Raw genomic sequence first — 12,363 nt, forward strand, 5'->3', positions numbered from 1 at the left:
TTGCAGTAGTTTCATTTTGATTTTGTCTTTGCCTTTCACATAGTGATTGAGGAATTGGCGTAAAGACTTGAAAGATTTTTTGGGAATGTTACACATTGACGTGCATGGATATTTGCATACTGGACGTTCTGGTTCAGTCGAATGGAGAGGTAATTCTGAGTTTTCTGGGGATATTTTTGTAAGCAGTATTTCTTGTTCCATTATGGTATTAACTTTTTCATAACCTCGTCCACTGCTATGTATGGCAATTGTATTGGTTTGCATTTGTTTGTATGTTTCTTCATTAAAATATGATTCTGTGCTTGTGGTGTGACTCCATTCACCACCACAGATATTTAAGAAGTTATTTTTGTTGACATTTCGTTTATTGAGAAGTGTTTTTTGTAATTTAGTCATTAGTTTTGTTAGTGGTGTCATTTTGTTTAACACTAAAATAAATAACTTTCTTTTGAGAAGGATTGCACTGTCTATCAAAGCTTCTAAGATTAATTTTCTACGGTAGGTTTTAAGGTTTGTGCATGATTTCTCTCCTGTTTTTATAAGATTTTGAGGGACTCTGTGGCAGAACATTTTTGCTAAAATACTTTTTTTGGTAGGCTTACTTGGCACTATATCAAGATTTATAGGAGCAGTTTTATCAGTAGTGGTAGCTGAATTCTTGTTAATTGTTTTCTGTTTGGTTTTACATTTTGATAGAGGAGGCAAAGTTTTTGTACTTGAAGCTTGTTTTTTTTTTGCCAAATGACTGTATTAGCTGTTTTGTTTGAACTTTTTGTACAAATTCTGCTAGAGATGGATGCTTATTTTGGACACTTCTATTTTCATTTGCTCTATTTCTGCGTTGCTTTCTACAGACTTGCTTTTTGGTAGGCATTCTTTGGGGTCTGTTGAAAAAATAAAGAAGGTATGGGTTGGGCTGTTCTGCAATGTATGTGTGCTGTGTGCAAGAGTGTCTGAGTATGATGGTAAAGATGTATGTGATGGTGTGTGATTGTGCATTGGGCAACTAAAATTAGTTGGGATGGCAATTCTTGTATTTGTGTGTTACAATACTAGGGTTCAGATGACAGTAGAAAGTAAGCTACAGTTGAGGGGAAGCACTAATAGTAAATCTAATGGTATAGAATTATAACAGTTCTTTGTTCTACAATACTAACATTCTAGGGGCTGAGTTATGTCATATGTGCACCGAAAAATGGGGATTTGTATGCCATTCTGCCTGCAAATCCCTGTTTAACAAATGGGGATTTGTGGGCAGAATGGTGCACAATCTCTGTTTTTTGGCGCAGAAATACCATGAATGAACCCCACAGTGTGTTTGAGTAACAGTAAAAATATTATGGTGGTATTTAACTTACTTTTTTGTGTCGAATGAGCAGGTTTCTTCTGAGTAGTTGTTTGTACTTCAGATTCTGCTGCTGCTTTTCAGAAGAGTGGTCTTCACTGCAATTGTAAAGGAAAGAAGTTAGTAATTTTCTGTGTTTATAGCACTGATGTTAATTTAGACATAGTGTGTGCATGCAGTTTTGTTTGACTATGTATAGTCTTTATATTTTACTTTGAATATGTTAGTTCAACATGCTTTGCAAATGTGTGTAAAAATAAATTAAATAGCAGATAGGTTTGGAAGTGACAGTTGATTATAGCAGATGGGAAAAATGACAGTAAGTTCATTTTATAGGTTATACAGGTTAAAAGGCAGTTAATCTGTTTATATGAATTTATAAGAATTGTACATGTACTATACAGAAAATATGCATGCCTGTAGTTTGTGTTCATGCATATCGATATGCATGCAGCTGCAAGTAGAAATCTTGGAGACTTGTACAGTAGTTCTTGTAGTAGGTGCTTTCCAATTATATGACACTTGTACTCAGAGTGATTAACAGTACATTTGAAGTGCTGATCTATGATGATGGAGTTAGATGTAGAGGTCTTGGATCTGATTGGTGGATGGTTGTGTGACTGTTTAGCTGTATCCAATCAGGGAATGGCACAGAGAGTGAAGTGGAAATGGTAGAAGGGCTGTCCTTGTTATGATGTGTCCACGGCAATGGCGGTAGTCCACGGACATCGCGTTTACATACAGGGATTTTGGGGTGGGGAGGTATGCAAATGAGAATGAGCAGACAAGGGATTGGTCAGTAAGGTTTAGTGGGTGTGTTGTGTCAGGAGGCAGTTTGTCAGAAAGTCTTTTTCCTGAGGGAAAAACAGATATCTATTGCTGTGTCTTTCAGAAAACAGATTGTCTGGATTTTGGGAGATTCATGGATACATTGGTTGAAGGTGCATGCAGAAAGCTGTGGAGTAGCTGTAGATCTTGGATTCCCACATGTGGAAGTGCACTGGCATGGAGTGCGTGGAATGAAATGGCTGGATTTGGTACCTCTCTGTGCTACTTTGGAGACAGAGCATCATTAAGACATAATGATAATTCATTGTGGAGGGAATAGTTTAGGGCATGTGTCTGAAATTTCTTTGCAATTTGCAATGAAAGAAGGACTTGGGAAGTTCATGGACATGTTTCCAAATTCTCAAGTAATTTTTTCTTGGATTGCACAGAGACAAATGTGGCTGCCTTCTTCTTCATTTGGTCCACAAATGGAGAAAGCGAGGTGCAATGTCAATAAGGCTGTTTGTGCCTTTCTAAGAGATGTTGGCATGTCCTCTTTTCACAATGAAAATATTATGTTTCGTAGCACATACATTTTTCGCAGAGATGGGGTCCATCTTATTTATGCTGGCAATCAGATTTTTCTGAGAAATGTACAAAATGCATTGCGACCTTTTTTGTAATAACAGCCATCCATTTTGCAGTAGGTGTTGACCATTTCAAGTTTTTCAAACACAAACAACCAACACCAAAAGGCTCTCTTCAGAGCCACCACTTCCTCCCAGAGAAAAGTGCAATGGTTATGATAGGGCAGCACCCCAAAATTTTAGATGTCTGTGAACTGTCCGCAGACTTCTAAAAAATACACAGGGCCCTGCTCCATTTTTTTGCCACTTCTATTTTTAAACTGTGAAAGGTGGCTCTGAAAAGAGCATTTATTTTTTTATTTTTGTTGATTTATATTTTTTTTGGTTTTTTACACACAACACACTAGGAGAGGAGGGGAAAGGAGGGTAAGGGGGACACCAACCACGGGGATAAGAAAGGGCGGGTGGAGAGAGGAAGATGTAGGGTGGGCCTTACTTAGGTTGTGGACAGGTCTTCTCGTGCTCTGAGACCGTAGTCTCGAAAGCACTACAAAGTCTCTCCCCCCTGCAGGGTACTGTGTCACAGTACATACACACAACTGTGACCCTCGAAAGGAAAGGGTCATCAGAATTGCGAATGGCCTGTGAGGCAGCTGGAGGAATACACTCTCTAACAGGAGTGTTCCTTGTGTTGACAGGATTGGAAACAGAGTATGTAGTAGAGAAAGTCAACCTACTACGCTCCTCGCAAAGGTACAACCTTGTGAATTCCCCCACTGTGGAATGACCTTAGGTGTCGCTTCATAGTTGTCATACCAAAGCTGTACGAACCAAGCCTCCCACGAATGAGCACCATTTTACACTCTTTGCAGGTGACTTTTTCCGCACACTCCTTGGGTACGTAACCATGAATGGTAAATAACCGCCACAAACAAGAGTCACGGCAAGTGCTGGTAGTAGGGACTTCCACTACCTCATCCTCTTCATCCTCTTCATCCTCCTCTACATCCTCTCTCCTGTTCCCCTCTTCAGGACCTTGAGGAGGTGGTGGTGGTGGAGGGGGTGTGGGTGGTGCTGAGGCAGATGTAGCACCAGGTGGAAGCAGAGGATCCATGGTTGCCATCAGGAAGACTGGCAGCCAAAGTATAGTGTTCTGTCAGTTAGCCAGAAACACCATGAGAATGAGCTCTGGGTTGTGGCCTTTTATAGGGGTGCTGGTGCGCGCTTCGCGGACACCCGCGCTGTCTGCGGACAGATCGAACACCAAAAAAAGGCTCAAAAAGTATGTAGAAAGTCAGGATCATTGTCTGGGACGTGTGCTATGATGATTTATTATTATAAAATATTATGGATTGCCTGAAAAGGTACTTTTAAATTGTTCGGGGACACGAACAGTGTCTGCAATCAGAACACACGCTTAGCGTGGGCGCGGTCACATGATGGCATAGGGAACATGTCCTTTGAAGGGAACGGTGTCCGCTGTACACCAAATGCACGGGAACTGTTTTGCACATGTGTGTTGGTGTTCTACGGACAGGGTCCGGGTCCTCAAAGTAATGAAAATTGTGAGACAAGTGTGCCGGACAGCTACGGACAGGCGCGGTGTTCGTAGGACTTATGGGTGTGGTGCGCATGTGTGTAGTCTGCGGACAGTGTTCGGGTCCTGAAACTATTTAAAAGTGTGACACAAGTGAAACTAACAGTTACAGACAAGCGGTTGTTCTTAGAACAGTTTCAACTTGTCTACGAACAATACAGACAGTCATAGCATCCTCAGAACAACCCCATTTTGTTTATTTACGAACATCCCAGGACACTTGATGTGTTCTTGGAATAGTTTCAACCTGCCTACAAACAGTACAGACAGGTATAGTGTCCTCAGGACACCCATATTTCATTTACTTATGAACATTTCAGGACACCGCGTGTGTTCTTAGAACAGTTTCAACTTGCCTACGAACAATACGGACAGACATAGTGTCCTCAGGACATCCCCATTTTGTTTATTTATGAACATCCCAGGACACTTGATGTGTTCTTCGAACAGTTTGAACCTGCCTACGAACAGTATGGACAGGTATAGTGTCCTCAGGACACCCCCATTTTGTTTACTTACGAACATTTCAGGACACCCGTGTTGTTCATGGACACCAAAATAGACTTTTTTTTTAAAAAGCACAAAGGACTAAATTAACAGACACATAAGATTTATTTTTCATTATATCATATATATGTACAATTTATGATAGCGAAGGGGACGCAGAAACTGACACAAACACAGGGGAATTGGGGTTTTCAAGAGGATGGACAGGAGAAGATGAAGGGATGGAAGTCTCATCAAAACGTTTTTCTATGTGGGGAGGGTTTGGGGATAATTGACTGGGATATGGAGAGGGGGGACAGGTAAATGTTGCACAATGGTATCTAATGTTTTCTTTTATATGGTCCACCACAAAATCTTTCAAAAGGTGGAAATTTGTCATGAGCTTGTTCATTTTTTCTTCCATGCGCTGGAGAGTTTGTTCTAAAGTATCTTGTTGTGTATCGTTTTCAATGTTTGTATGGTCTGTTAAAAAAAAAAATATATATATATACATATATATTAAGTGCACATAAAGTAATGCTTATTAATTTGGTTATATAGAGAAGTGTCTACCATTAGTCTTCAGACATGTCACCATGTGGGAAATTCTCTTCAAGCCATTCTAAAGTATTTGACATTTCTGTGAGGAAAAAAAAATATATTACTTTTATTGTATGTAATATAGACATTTTAGAAATAAATAAGAAAAAGAAGTTTACTTACTATATTGTGGTAAGTTGTTTTCTCACTGTTCTATAGGTCTGCTGTTGCTCCTAGTTGTGCAGTTGCTGTGAGGTAATTATGTCAGAAGCATATCTTTCTGGTTTTGGTATATTCAATTTTAGTATATATGGTATTTAAATGGATGGTTGATGTGTTATATATGTATATAGGTTCTACTTCTTATTTATTACTAGATATAATGTGTTTGTGTATTGGGTTTTCAACTTGTGCAGTGTTCATAAGGCATGATATAACAATTTAAGATACCCCTGAGTTTTTGGGTAGTGTTGCTGTTGTCCGCGTCCATCCATGGACATTCGCACAGTCCACGGACATCGAAATCTCTAGCTGGGGGTTCAGTATGTTCTATTTTACACATATATAAAGTCAGGGATATTATGGTTAAGTTGCACTTCTAAAATCCTATCAAATTCAGTAAAAAAAACTTTGTTAAAGGGATGTTATGGTTCAAAGTAAAACCGAAAAAACCCTTGAAATTCACCAGTTATGGTAAGCTAAGCAACCATAACTCGCGCCACCATGCACTGCTAAGACTAACACCCAGGACTTCAAAGATGGCATCACAAATGTCATTGATGACATCACTGATGACATCACATGTGCATTTGCTTTTCATGAAAACTCTGTACAAGGGATTCTTATAATGTTGACCAAAAAGTGTCAAGGATCATTGGAATAAATATCATGAGCTACTTAGTACATTAAGCAATGCATTGATATAAATAGCATTCTATTATGAAGTTCTATCCAGTATACTAAGCTACTCATGTAGAAACATAGGCAGTGTGTGCAGTATACATGATGAAGGTGCAATATTCATAATTTGGCCATGTTGAATAGTGAAATGATAACTGCTTTCTCATTAGAGTTTTGCGTACTATAAAAAATGTAATAAGTAGCTAATAAAACCCACTTAATACATAATTGCATTATTACAGACAAAACACAAAGAGACAACAACACATACAAATATGAGTATATACAGGGAAAGTGAAGTAAGCAAAGTTTCAAAGCTGCTACTTACCCTATGCATGTGTATCACATGATGTGACTGGACCCTAAGGAAAGGAGTGTGAGTGCACTCTATACAAATATGAGTATATTTAGGGAAAGTACATTCAAATTAAAAAAAAGAACTATGAGAAAGTGCTGATAAGCCTAATGATTATCTTCATGCACAGAAAGGATTGCTCTCTTTCAAGCTTGTGTCTTCTCCTATGTTTCATGTGATGTGACTTGACCCTGAGGGAATTACTGTAAGAACATACTTGAAGGATTAGTCTACAAATATAGTACCTTTTCCATTTTTAGTTCTTGACTGTTACTGACAAAACCATGTGGTCTAGGTATGTCAGTAAAGGAAAAAAGGGGGAGACAAACATGTGATGTCATCAGTGGTGTCATCAATGACATTTGTGATGTCATCTTTGATGTCCTGGGTGTTAGTCTTAGCAGTGTACGGTGGGGCGAATTATGGTTGCTTAGCTTACCATAACTGGCAAATTTCAAGGGTTTTTCGGTTTTAAGTGAACCATAACGTCCCTTTAACAAAGTTTTTTTAATGAATTTGATAGGTTTTTAGTAACGCAATTTAACCATAACGTCCCGTTAACAAAGTTTTTTTACTGAATATATAAATATATATATATATATATATATATATATATATATGTTTCTTTTTTATGTGAACATTACCAATGTATGTGAACATTACCAATGTATGTTTAATTTTATAGATGCATTTGATTGAGTTAACTGTCACAATCAAGGTACAATCGTTTTATGTTGTGTGCCCAAGATCACATAGATGTATTGAAGACAGGATTACCTTATGTTTTTTTTTTCTTTTTCTGCAGTGATTTTGGTTATGTCCCAGCAGGAGAAAAAAGGAGGGAAGTGTATGGAGAAGTGACTCTAAATCTCAACAATGAATCCACATTTTAGCTAGGGCTCCATATTTCAATAAGGATACAAGATTGATTCCCATAGTGAGCAAGAGTGTGAGATTCAGGTGTGAGACTCAGGCTGAATCTAGTATATGTCAGTACTGTGTATACATAAAGCACACCAGCTAAAAGATGAATTTGAACTTGATACTGCACATTATGTTCATTTGTTCCACGTCACAGTTAAAGACTGAATTGCAATCAACCATAAAAACTAGCAATTATTAAACCTTAATCCCTATCCTCTAATCCCTACTAAAATTCAGAGCAAATCAGTTCATGATTTTTCTGTACAAACTTTTGTGCAGATTGATTAATGAATGTTCAGGCATTTGTGCTGTGATAAGGTAAATCTAAATGCAGGAAGAATACACGTGAGAAGTAGATCTGTTTTGTTGTCTTCATGTGGCTTGAAGTTAGTACATTGTTAAGGTTGCAAAATTAATAATAATGTAACTCTCTCATCCGTTTTACTGCCATTCTAAGCAGATAGGATGAACACGGTCAGAACTTTCAATTTTGTTGGCTGAGTTTCAAGGGAGGTAGTTCAGACTGACACTTTACATTACAGAAAAAGGTTGGCACTCTTACATTTCATATAGGTGCAACTTATTTACAAGCACAAGCTTAGGGAGAGAGAGCTTAAAAAGGCTAGCAGTAGAGCAGACGCGCTCGGGCACCTGGGCTGGCAGTTGCCCCAGAAGAGTTTGCAGTCTCAGGCACTCTTTAATCTTTGACTGACACTGTGAATGATTTGTGATCAGATAGTGTAGGGTGTGTAATTCATCTTTTTTAGGTGCTGCACTGTATATTTTAAACTTAGACAGCCTTGTAAATGTTTCTCCATTAATGTGATAAAATTCATTCAGATGTGACAGAAGCCTATACCGTGGCAAGATTAGTTGTGAAGGATAAGGTTAATTCTGGCAGAACTCTGGACATTGTCGCAAATAGAATGTTTTGAAACCCATTGCAGGAAATGCTTAGTTTTATACAGAAGAGGATTTTGAAGCCCATCATTCATCTCAAAGAAAGTAAATGCAAATGAGTTGTGCTTATTATGCTCCCTTTTCATCTTTGAAACACAGTTTTAAAATGTCATGTGGATATTGTGCATTGCACATGTTTTGTATTTTGCATATTTTTAACTTCTAATAAAGAATCCAAGAAAAAAGGTGAAACAGCCTCAATGTACTTCAGTGTTCAGGTTTCTTGGGTTGGCATACAGATTGATGCAGAGCGGGTGGAAAATTCATTTCACCACAGGTGGTAATTCATGTATCACATGTGGTAAAAAAATAAAGCAAACTGATCACTGTGAAGTGAGATCTTCTCTGGGGCTCTGAGTGAATTATAGTATTTCATGTACATGTAAATGTATTCTGAGATGCAAGCCAAAAGGGCATCATGTGGTATTGTAAATAAAATACTGCAAGGGCATAAATGCATCATTTAGAGTGCAGTAAGTCCAGTCTTTGCTTAACATTACGGACCCCGGTACAAGAACAATTATTAGGTGCTCACTACTATACCACGAAATACCAAAAATACCACCAACCAAAAATACCACCAATGAAAAGAACCGACAACCAAAACTACTGCCAAAATACCTCTAACAAATGTCATTTTGATAGCTTGGTTAACAGTAACTCATTAATGACTGGGCCTGGTGGCAAATAAGATGTCTGGCCTGGGTGTCTTTGTATTTCTGTATTTGTAAAGCACTTATAAAGGCATATAAGCACTATCCCAAAGAGTACTGATTACACAGATGAAAGAAAAGGCTATTACCTAAACAGGAAGGTTTTCAGTCTTTTTCTGAAAACACTTAGGTTGTTTAGACACCGGAGTTCATAAGGTAGTGCCAGAAAGGGAATTTCAGAGGGGCTGCAAAGTTTGATCAAACTAGATGGGCATGGGTCACCTAGCATTGCAGTCAGATTCAAGGATGAGATTACCAAGGATGAATGCTCGGTGGTTATTGGTTTGAAATAAAACATGGGGGTTAAGTTTTATCGTGAGAATGATCCTTACTGATTATGTTCTGAAAAGGTAAATCCCAACTGGTAGTTCCTCATTTACTTTCTTGGCTCTTTGCTCCAACAATGCTCACAGGCTCTGATTTAAATTTGGATGGAACTGAGATGTGAATTGTGCCACTTGTTTTCCTGGCAACCTGTAGTAATGGTTTTCTTTAATCAGGGCGCTTCCATATATATCATGCTGTTAACTTTTGAGAAATAGTTATTTACTAACTGATCCAACACCTGCTTGAAATCGTTAGTATCTCTACTATTTTGAAGTGGATCAGTCAGATTGGCCTTAGATAAAAGTTTAGGGTTTAAATGAAAAATGCTCTTTGCAGACTAGCATGATGGTAGCTGGTCAAGGGCTAAGGTGAAGCTGATCAAAAAGTGAACTGACCAGCTAAGGAGAGTTAAGGGGTCCTCGCAAAAACCTAGTCCAGTATACGTCGCTTATGATGTGTTGGACATGTAACCATTTGGGAGAAGCCATGAGAATCCAGAATTGATCCCAAGTCAGTTAAAATCATCCATAATTAGTAATTGTCCTTCCTTGGCCAGGATGAACATAATAAGCTCTAGTAAATACAAGGTAAAATCCTGTCATCATGTTAGAGGCCTGTAAAAGATTATGCAACAAAGGGGGGGGTTACAGTATAGCTCTTAACACATAGGAGTACACATCCAATTATTTTCAAGCAATTTATTGTCTACATTTTGAGTACAGATTTGTGGATGAGAGTGACCCTGCCTCCTCTAGACTAAGGTCAATTTTTGTACAGTATAGTGAGCCCATCTGTGATGGCTTTATCAGTGGCTGGTCCTAAGTGTTCCTGTAGCCATATCGTTGATGCTGTGCCAATTAACCATGTTGGATCCAGCCCAAAAATCACCAAATGTTATCCTCCTAAGCAGGGTTTTCACTTTCCTCCAGGGAACAAAACATTTTCTTGGAGGTCCCATGGGAACCAGTGCTTCAAAGAAAATGGTGTCATTACCATTACTCAAATCAGGATGCTGATTACTGGAGACCTTTTAATATAGGCAGAGCGATAAAGCAACCGAGTTAAAGTAGTCGGAAGGAGAGCTTCAATCCACAGTGTTGTCTTGCCATATTCGATTTAGGAGCACCCAAACCTTTTGACCTCCTTCCCACTGCCTGAAGACAAGGCAGTCTGGGTATGAAATGAGCAGGCAAATTACACTTTTTATAACAGTCAGAATGGGGTACTGGACCACAGGCTAACTCTGGGCCAATATACTGTGTTTTTTTGCATACTGAAGGGGGAGAACCCACCCATTCATGAAATCATTTTTGGAACACTCTTGAAGATTATTCATCTGGACCACTGTTGTGGGTGCAGTCTGCTCCAATGTCCTCTGCCAGGTGAAGATATACAGTGCCAAGTAGGATGCAAGTTCATCTCCCTCTGTATTTGATATGAGTAGATGGCCAGCAAAATGCCTATTGGAACTGAGAGACTGGTACACAAGACTCTGCCAACTGGAAGAAACAGAACTGCAAGGAAGAGCAGAGGAAAGGACTCTCCTTGCCCCTGTGACCCTAGACTGGGTCTCCCAGCAACCAAAAATCCCTCAAAGTGACCCCATGCTCTCCCTGCATCTCTGAACCACTTCAGCACTGGTTTGAGGACCTTCAAAGCCAACCAACCTGCTGCAAGTGAAACACTGTATCCCATTTTCTATGTCAATACTTGTCTAGCTCCACATCTCTGAGTTTCACACAGCGCCAACATTCCAAAGGCTCTGAATCTGAGTCGCACCATGTCTTTTAGAATCCCCAACTTGACACTGTCTGGTTACCAGCTTTTTTGAGCTCCAAGCCATCTCTGCTACAGTACCTCAATGCAGTGATAAGCTAGCCAATGCTGATCACTTCTGAAGGCCAGTCTTTGCTTTCCACATATGAGGCTGCTGAGTCTTCAAGTTCTACCGACATGAATCTGCCTGCCGTTCCTAGCATCTTATCATGCGAGCAATGTCCAAATATCGAATAGCAAAACATAATTGTCTATTTTTTTGGTAATAATGTCATGTACATTCTTGTCAACTACTTTCATCTCCTCAATGTTTCCCCATCAGGAATGTTTGCAGGAGGATTTTGTGCCATCACATTCACTTGGTTGGGGTGGTACGTTATGCAGGTCTATCAAGTCACCCACAGCAGAAACCAGCAATCAGCAATTGATTTGGTACCCAAAATCTCTTCTACACTGCATGACTTGTCATTGACGTGCAGAACATCGGCATCCACCCTGATAGTCGAGGCCCCTTCAACAAAGTCTGACATTGTTCTTGTGGCCCCTTCACCAGCATCTTGACATAGTCCTCCTTAGTTTGGGCTGGAATGGTAACTTAGTGGCGGCTATACCTGCACCATCCAGCTTTTTACTCTGGCTTTCCCTTTCCTTCCCTCATCTAAAGAAGCATGATGGCAACCACATCAATGATTCATCACAGGACTTTGTGGGCAGGTGTGAGTTTTGCAAAAAAAGTTACATTTTTGTTATCAGCATCTTTTATTGACCTGTCTTTATAACAGATGCACAATTGTTTCCCCAATTTCAAGAGTTATTTTAACACTGAACGCAAGAGTTTTCATAAGAGTCAATTGAGGTTTCTCTAATGAAACAATTCTAGCTGCATATCCAGCACATGCACATCAGGGGTTTGGTGATGAAGCAGAACATGTAGAAAAACCCTAAGAATGTCCTTTGTTGGGTCTGCATAAATCCTTGCAGTAGACATTTCATATTGACAATTTGATTTAAAAAAAAAAATAAAGTGGTTTCTGCTAGAAAAACACTCCACTATCCATAAAATGCTCAGAAATGTTTGCCTATTT

This window comes from Ambystoma mexicanum, chromosome 6p, assembly GCF_040938575.1.
Source record: "Ambystoma mexicanum isolate Mex_15411 chromosome 6p, UKY_AmexF1_1, whole genome shotgun sequence".
Classification (NCBI taxonomy): domain Eukaryota; kingdom Metazoa; phylum Chordata; class Amphibia; order Caudata; family Ambystomatidae; genus Ambystoma; species Ambystoma mexicanum.